We start from the raw sequence: 9,665 nt of genomic DNA, 5'->3' as shown, positions 1-9,665 counted from the left end.
ATAACATTATAAAGGCTTATATGTGCTTATAACAAGTTAGACATCAGTATACGTGAATGCTTTAAGTAAAATGTTACCAAATATCCACCTGATTCTTTATAATACGTTAGTCTTGTGTTGAATCATATTGCATTGTTCAGTTCAGTAGGTAAACCTTGTTTGTTATGTAATTTAAACACAGGATACACCTCATTAGAATATTATCAATCTTTAATAAAATCTTTGTCGGAATAATATTTCTTATTGTCTAGACTTTAGAAAAGCGAGCAATTACTAATTATACCGAATAACAATCACATTGCTTTCAATCTTTTATCCAGATTTTAGCAGCGATACAGAGAAGCATTTTTCGTTTCTTAAAAAAAATAGCCTCCAATCAGGATACAGACAGATCAAGCGGTATGCTTACATATGCAGAAAAATACTTGGTTTAAATGTAATCTGGTACCTTATGATAATATCATGATATTTGTGTCACGTTCTGACCTTTATTTCCTTTGTTTTGTATTTATTTAGTATGGTCAGGGCGTGAGTTGGGTGGGCAGTCCATGTTTGTTTTTATAGGTTTTGGGTATTTCTATGTTTCGGCCTAGTATGGTTCTCAATCAGAGGCAGGTGTCATTAGTTGTCTCTGATTGAGAATCATACTTAGGTAGCCTGGGTTTCACTGTGTGTTTGTCGGTGATTGTTCCTGTCTCTGTGTTAGTTTGCACCAGATAGGCTGTTTAGGTTTTCACGTTACGTTTGTTGTTTTGTACTGTTCGTGTTTCTTCTTTATTAAACATGTATCAGAATAACCACGCTGCATTTTGGTCCGACTCTCCTTCACCGCAAGAAAACCGTTACAATTTGTGTATTAATTATAATGGCAGGGTATGTGCCTGTATTGATGATGTGTGTTATGATCCCATGTGCTGTGTTGTAAATTGGATGTAATATCCTAGGCATGTTAGTGCAGTATATTGAGATGTGTGATTTACAACAGTCAGAATGACACCCTCATTAAAATTACAATTGGACAGGTAAAGTCGTATGCTTAGATGACCTAAGCAGACAAATGGCCATATTTTTTTTTACACAGAATTAGGCATAATGATTATGGCTCTAGATTGCAGGAAAAAGCTCTTTCAGGTGTTTGAAAAATGCAAAATTCCAGTCAATTCAGTACACTGAAATTACACAGTTCCAATTCTCTTCAATGAGGAACATTTGGAATTGGGTTTACTTTCTGAATTGACTGCAATTAAAATGGAAGCGACTCCAACCCTGGCGGGGCCAGTTGGAATCTGACGGTTTTCAGCATTTTGTCTAAAGGAATCATCTAATCTTTTGCAGACAAATTTGGCTTGATTTGAATCAATTGCAAACACATTTGAGTTCATGTTTGATATATTTTGTCATTGGCTACTGTAAAGGAATCATTGCCAATTCTGTTTGGCACTACTTGTTAGAGTATAGTTGAATCAACTGACCCCGAATCTGATCCCTTACCCATCTAGTCCACATATAATGATCTCCCTACAGTATTTCATTTGCATAATTCAGCAGACGCTCTTGTCCAGAGCAAGATACAATTGTGAGTGCATACATTTTCCCCGTGGGAATCAAATCCACAACCCTGGCAGTGCAAGTGCCATGCTCTACCAACTGAGCTACATGGGACTACTCCCAGAGCTGTCATACTGGCTGAATCAATCAATCATCCAATGAGCACTTCACTTCACTTCCTGGTTGTGATTGGGCCGTAATCGTAGAACAATGACCGCCATTGTCCCAAGAGCAACATGACTGGCGCCACAGTGTGTGTGACTTCACACAGTTAGGAAACCCCGATCCACAGCCGGACACTGGGAGGAAGCTATGATCATAGACGCTCGGGAGGAAATCATATCTGCAGTGCCAGAATACTAAGATTTTTGCAAGCTACCAGTGGATTAAAGGTCAAATAATGCATACTTAGAGCTTGATGGGTGTTTCAGACCAACAAATGGCCCATTGTCACTGGGGAGAAGGTCCCTGTAACTTAAGGAATGTCCTCTAGTCCTGTAGCTTGACTCTGAGAAAGCATGGAGGTAGAGGAGGAGAGGGGGTATGTAACTTATCCTCAGGGTAACCCCTATATAGCTATCTCAGTGCTGATCACCGGTGCCGTTGCTCCTGGTTACAGCATGCGATTCATCTATCGTCCTGTTGGCCGGTATTGGAACCAGAGTTGCCAGGACAGACACACAAAAGAAACTGTTTTCTCCCTCCGTCTCGCCTTCCCGTTCTCTTTCACCACCCCCCCCCCCCCCGGAAAACTCACATTTGTCTTTTTTTTTGCCGTTGCACTGCTCGATGGGAGAGCAAAAACAGCTAAATCAGCCCTTAAGAAGGGCAAGGCTAACATCTCTGCCTTTCTCCTGCGGGCCCCCTGCCCTCCTCTGGTGTTGGAGAAAGTGAAGCCCAGTGAAAAGCAGTGATTTAAGTCCTGCAAGCTCCCTTGGAAGCCACTGAACCGTTAACAATAAAACATGCTGGGTCCTATGGCTTTCCCTGAAAAGCCAACAGTCCACAACAGGGTAATGGGAAAGACTGACTCCCTCCGCCACTTTTATTTTCTCCCTCTCTCCCCTGACTCTCTCTCTTTCTCTCTCCCTAATGTCTCTCTATATTGCTCAGTTACATTCTCTCTCTATTTCTCCCGTAGTCTTCTTATGCAACAAGGTAAGACTGTAGTCCATAGATAGCAACATAGTCCGGGGGAAATTGTCTTGATCTTTTGGGTTCATTTCTCATGTCAAACTACATTAAGAGAGTTGTTCTTTCCCTTTAGTATGTGTGTACTCAACTTCATGGCCAATTGACCATCTAACCTGTATGGGATTGAAAACATGTTTTGATGACTGGTTAAACAGAAGAATACAGTATGTAGCGAATGTCATGGTAGTTTGTACTCATACCTCAGTTGGTGGTTTGTATTGAACCTTTCCTTTACCAGGTTGTCCCATTGAGATCAAAATACCTCTCTTTCAAAGGAGACCTGGCAATGAAAAAACGTTACCACCAATTGATCTACATCATTCGGTGTCAAGAACCTTATTCATGTTTACATACTGGTTTCCCCACTTCATATGTACAGTTGAAGTCGGAAGTTTACATACACTTCGGCTTGTTTTTCAACCACTCCAACAAATTTCTTGTTAACTAACTATAGTTTGGGCAAGTCGGTTAGGACATCTACTTTGTGCATGACACAAGTCATTTTTCCAACAATTGTTTACAGACTGATTATTTCACTTATAATTCACTGTATCACAATTCCAGCGGGTCAGAAGTTTACATAACCTAAGTTAAACAGCTTGGAAAATTTCAGAAAATTATGTCATGGCTTTAGAAACTTCTGATAGGCTAATTTACATCATTTGATTCCATTGGAGATGTACCTGTGGATATATTTCAAGGCATACCTTCAAACTCAGTGCCTCTGCTTCACATGGGAAAATCAAAAGAAGTCAGCCAAGACCTCAGAAAGACAATTGTAGACCTCCACAAGTCTGGTTCATCCTTGGGAGCAATTTCCAAACACCTGGAAGGTACCACGTTCATCTGTACATACAATAGTACGCAAGTATAAACACCATGGGACCATGCAGCCGTCGTACCGCTCAGGAAGGAGACACATTCTGTCTCCTAGAGATGAACATACTTTGGTGCGAAAAGTGCAAATCAATCCCAGAACAACAGCAAAGGACCTTGTGAAGATGCTGGAGGAAACAGGTACAAAAGTATCTATATCCACAGTAAAACGAGTCCTACAGTATACCGACATAACCTGAAAGGCCGCTCAGAAAGGAAGAAGCCACTGCTTCAAAACCGGCTTAAAAAAGACAGACTACGGTTTGAAAATGCACATGGGGACTAAGATTGTACTATTTGGAGAAATATCCTCTGGTCTGATAAAACAAAATTATAACTTTTTGACCATAATGACCATCGTTATGCTTGGAGGAAAAAGGAGGAGGCTTGCAAGCCGAAGATTACCATCCCAACCGTGAAGCACGGGGTGGCAGCATCATGTTGTGGGGGTGTTTTGCTGCAGGAGGGACTGGTGCACTTCACAAAATAGATTGCATCATGAGGGAAGAAAAGTATGTGGATATATTGAAGCAACATCTCAAGACGTCAGTCAGGAAGTTAAAGCTTGGTCGCAAATGGGTCTTCCAAATGGACAATGACCCCAAGCATACTTCCAAAGTTGTGGCAAAATGGCTTAAGGACAACAAAGTCAAGGTACTGGAGTGGCCATCACAAAGCCCTGACCTCAATGCTATAGAAAATGTGTGGGCAGAACTGAAAAAGTGTGTGTGAGCAACGAGTCCTACAAACCTGACTCAGTTACACAAGCTCTGTCAGGAGGAATGGGCCCAAATTCACCCAAATTATTGTGGGAAGCTTGTGGAAGGCTACCCGAAACATTTGACCCAAGTTAAACAATTTAAAGGCAACGCTACAAATACTAATTGAGTGTATGTACACTTCTGACCCGCTGGGAATTTGACGAAATAAATAAAAGCTGAAATAAATCATTCTCTCTGCTATTATTCTGACATTTCATATTCTTAAAATAAAGTGGTGATCCTAACTGACCTAAGACAGGGAATTTTTACTATGATTAAATGTCAGGAATTGTGAAACCTGAGTTTAAATGTATTTGGCTAATGTGTATGTAAACTTCCGACTTCAACTGTAAGTAGAGAGCTAGGTAGCTGTGCACTTCAAAGTAATCAAGGGGCAGGGCTAAAGATGAGGAGAGGGAGGAAAGAAGTGAAGGGGGGAGGGGGGGGGGGGGGGAGGGAGGGGTGTATGGAAAGGAGGAGAGAGAGAGCAACAGCATATGAACACACACACAAACAAACAAACGCACACACACACACACACACAAACAAACAAATGCACACACACAAGTATTATGTATTTAGGCCCCCCCCCCCGACCCATCCCCGGGCTGGAGTGACACACTCCTGACACAGAGGAAACATTGGGACAGCCATGGAGCAACGTATTGTGGTGCTGGTATGACTTCTGACCCCTATAGGTATTCCTGCCGCACACAGCTGTTCCATAGCAGTAGTGTTGTCAGAGAATCCATCTCGAACACTACTTTACCCTACGATATATCTTTATGTGAGAGCTCAACAAAGGCACTGACCATCACTGTGTGTAACGTGGGGAACTACTATGCATCTAAGTTGACTATTATGTACTCATTTGGCATTTATGTGATCAGTATTTTATTTAAACTCTACATTGCATTGTCCAATAGCGCAAAGTGTAAAAACCACACCAGAAAATCCACCCATTCACATAGAGAACAGCCAATGAATGTGACATTAATTTGATAGATCATATGAAACTACTCAGCCTGGTCTCATAAACTAGACGTAAGATAGTAAATGTAAATCCGGGACACTCAAATTAGTTTGATATGTAATATTTGGTATGGTTACATAAGACAGAAGGTTACTTAAGGCAAAAACGAAAGTAGGGTAGTTGGTCGGGGTAGATGGGTGGGCGTATAATGCAAGCTCTAGCAACCCAAAGGTTGCACATTTGAATCGTATCACAGACAACTATACTATTTTAGCAAATTAGCAACTTTGCAACTACTTAACATGTTAGCTAAACCTTTGTCTAACCCTAAACTTAACCCTTTAACCTAACTCCTAACCCTAACCCTAAGCAAGGAGGCCTACAAACCTGACTCAGTTACACCAGCTCTGTCGGGAGGAATGGGCCTACCTGAAACATTTGACCCAAGTTAAACCATTTAAAGGCAATGCTACCAAATACTAATTGAGTGTATGTAAACTTCTGACCCACTGGGAATGTGATGAAAGAAATACAACCTGAAATAAATCATTCTCTCTGCTATTACTCTGACATTTCACATTCTTAAAATAAAGTAGTGATCCTAACTGACCTAAGACATGGCATTTTTACTAGGGGTAAATGTCAGGAATTGTGAAAAACTGAGTTTAAATGTATTTGGCTAAGGTGTATGCAAACTTCCGACTTCAACTGTGCAAATACTGGATATTTATATCCCGAACTCTGATATGGATCATTCTGATATTTCAAAAGGTCTTTGTTTTAACTTTTTGGATATTTGTCTTGTATTGCTAGGTATTATTACTGAACTGTTGGAGACAGAAACACAAGGATCCTGCTGCACCTGCGATAACATCTGCAAATCTGTGTATGCAACCAATAAACGTAGATTTTATTTTTGATTTGATGTGAGAAATTGTGTGATTGAACTGGAAACATAGACCATCTCTCTGTCAAGAACGTTTGTTTCTGGACCCTTCACACATCCGGGCCCAACACTCTGGCCCAGGCATCAACACAGCAGAAGTAATATAATATATTCCCAATATACTGTAGCTCACCTCACACACACACAGCCATAATACTGTAGCACTCTACAGACCTGCCTCACTGTGGTAGTAGCACAACTATGTTGGTTCAACCTGCTCCACAAACGTGGTGTTGACAGGTGCCTGCCACGCACCCCTGTTCTCTGTCCCCTCAATATGCCTGTAGCACCCAGGTACAGTAACAGGGTCATCTATCAATATATAACTATATCAATCTATCACTATATCAATAGCAACCACTATATCAATCTGTCACTTTATCAATATATCAATCTATCACTATATCAATATCAATCTATCACTACATCAATATATCAATATAACAATAGCAATATATCACTAAATCATTAGCAATATTTCACTATATCAATATTTCACTATATCATTAGCAATATATCACCATAATACTATATCAAATGCAATATATCACTAAATCATTAGCAATATTTCACTATATCAATAGCAATATATCACCATATCATTAGCAATGTATCATTAGCAACATATCACTATATCATTAGCAATATATCACTACATCATTAGCAATATTGATATATTCAATCCAAGATGGCGTAGCAGTAAGACATGTTTGTTTTTGTCTGTGTAAATATTCTGTTTTTTTTGTATACATTGCAATCTCTTTTTTTCCATTTTCAAATTAAATATACCTTCCTGCAACCCGCCTCATCCAATGTGTTATGGATCTGCTATTTTTTAGACCTTATAACTGGAACCTCCATCAGGAGTTAGCTACTAGCTATTTATTGCAAAAATCACTGAAGTTGGAGACTTATATCTCCCTCACTAACTTTAAGCATCAGCTATCAGAGCAGTTTACCGATCGCTGCAGCTGTACACAGCACATCTTTAAATAGCCCATCCATCCAACCAACTACCTACCTCATCCCCATATGTTTTTTTGTTTTTGTTCTGCTCTTTTGCACACCAGTATTTCTACTTGCACATCCTCATCTGCACATATATCACTCCAGTGTAAATTGCTATATTGTAGTTACTTTGCCACTATGGCCTATTTATTGCCTTAACTCCATACTTCATTAGCACACACTGTATATAGATTTTTCTATTGTGTTATTGACTGTACATTTGTTTATTCCATGTGTAACTCTGTTGTTGTTTTTGTCGCACTGCTTTATTTTGGCCAGGTCGAGGTTGTAAATGAGAACTTGTTATCAACTGGCCTACCTTGTTAAATGAAGGTGAAAAATATATAGCAATATATCATTAGCAATATATCACTATGTCATTAGCAATATATCACTATATCAATATATCACAATATTACTATATCATTAGCAATATATACACACTCAACGTCAACAAAACTAAGGAGATGATTGTGGACTTCAGGAAACAGCAGAGGGAGCACCCCCCTATCCACATCGATGGGACAGTAGTGGAGAGGGTAGTAAGTTTTAAGTTCCTCGGCGTACACATCACAGACAAACTGAATTGGTCCACCCACACAGACAGCATCATGAAGAAGGCGCAGCAGCGCCTCTTCAACCTCAGGAGGCTGAAGAAATTCGGCTTGTCACCAAAAACACTCAAACTTCTACAGATGCACAATCGAGAGCATCCTGTCGGGCTGTATCACCGCCTGGTACGGCAACTGCTCCGCCCACAACCGTAAGGCTCTCCAGAGGGTAGTGAGGTCTGCACAACGCATCACCGGGGGCAAACTACCTGCCCTCCAGGACACCTACACCACCCGATGTCACAGGAAGGCCATAAAGATCATCAAGGACAACAACCACCCGAGCCACTGCCTGTTCACCCTGCTATCATCCAGAAGGCGAGGTCAGTACAGGTGCATAGAAGCTGTTTTTCAGTCTCTCGGTCCCAGCTTTGATCTCAAGGCCATCAGACTGTTAAACAGCCACCACTAACATTGAGTGGCTGCTGCCAACACACTGACTCAACTCCAGCCACTTTAATAATGGGAATTGATGGAAATTGATGTAAAATATATCACTAGCCACTTTAAAACAATGCTACTTAATATATGGTTTACATACCCTACATTATTCATCTCATATGTACATGTATATACACTGTACTCTATCATCTACTGCATCTTTAAGTAATACATGTATCACTAGCCACTTTAAACTATGCCACTTTGTTTACATACCCTACATTACTCATCTCATATGTATATACTGTACTCGATACCATCTACTGCATCTTGCCTATGCCGTTCTGTACCATCACTCATTCATATATCTTTATGTACATATTCTTATCCCTTTACACTTGTGTGTATAAGGTAGTAGTTTTGGAATTGTTAGGTTAGTTTACTCGTTGGTTAGTACTGCATTGTCCGAACTAGAAGCACAAGCATTTCGCTACACTCGCATTAACATCTGTGTGTGACAAATAAATTTGATTTATATCCCTATATCATTAGCAATATATCACTATCAATATATCAGTATTGATGCTCATTGAATATTTATTTCACCATACATGTACAGTTGGTTTTATGGAGATACATGTACAAATATTTCAAATTATGTTCTTTCTTTGGCACTATTTTATAGTCACACAGCCGACGAGAGATGTGTGTGTTCATTAGCCAGGCCCAGGTCCATTCAGTATCTACCAGCTATCACCTCTTTAGGGAGGCCAGACTGGCACCAGAGCCCACCTATTAGTCACCACCTCCACCATCATGTGGACATCATAACCTCCTGGCAACACAAAGGCTAAGGGAGTGTGTGTGTGAGCTAGGGTGTCACTGAGGGGAGCATGATGTCACCAGGGACACAGGGCGACACCGGATATCTCCCCTTAGACCGGCGAAGTAGGAAACCAGACCAGCTCCGGTAAAGAAAGGGGGATTAAGTGTGTGTGTGTGTGTGTGTGGTATAAAGGGTATTGGGATAGGAGGAATAGAACTACAATGCCAGACTCATATTTTATGGGGGCTGTGTATCCCTGAGATGAGACATCAATCGGTCTAGTGAAGATTATACTACTGCCAAGAACGGGCACACAGTGGACCTAACTGTAATAGCAAGGCTGGCACTGGAGAAAAAGGGTAAAATAAAGTAGCTGTGATCTACTGGTGTGTCTCTGTTCTGTCTGTGCGTCTGTGTGAGAGGGTGTGATATGTATGAGTTCATGAGTATGTGTGCCTCTATTTGTTTACTCTCTAAGTGTGGGTGTCTGTGAGTTTCTAAACTATATCTGTCTCTGTTTATGTGACTGTGTGAGTGTGTG

Source organism: Oncorhynchus mykiss, chromosome 21 (genome assembly GCF_013265735.2).
Source record: "Oncorhynchus mykiss isolate Arlee chromosome 21, USDA_OmykA_1.1, whole genome shotgun sequence".
NCBI classification, from domain to species: Eukaryota; Metazoa; Chordata; class Actinopteri; order Salmoniformes; family Salmonidae; genus Oncorhynchus; species Oncorhynchus mykiss.
This window is presented reverse-complemented; position numbering follows the sequence as displayed.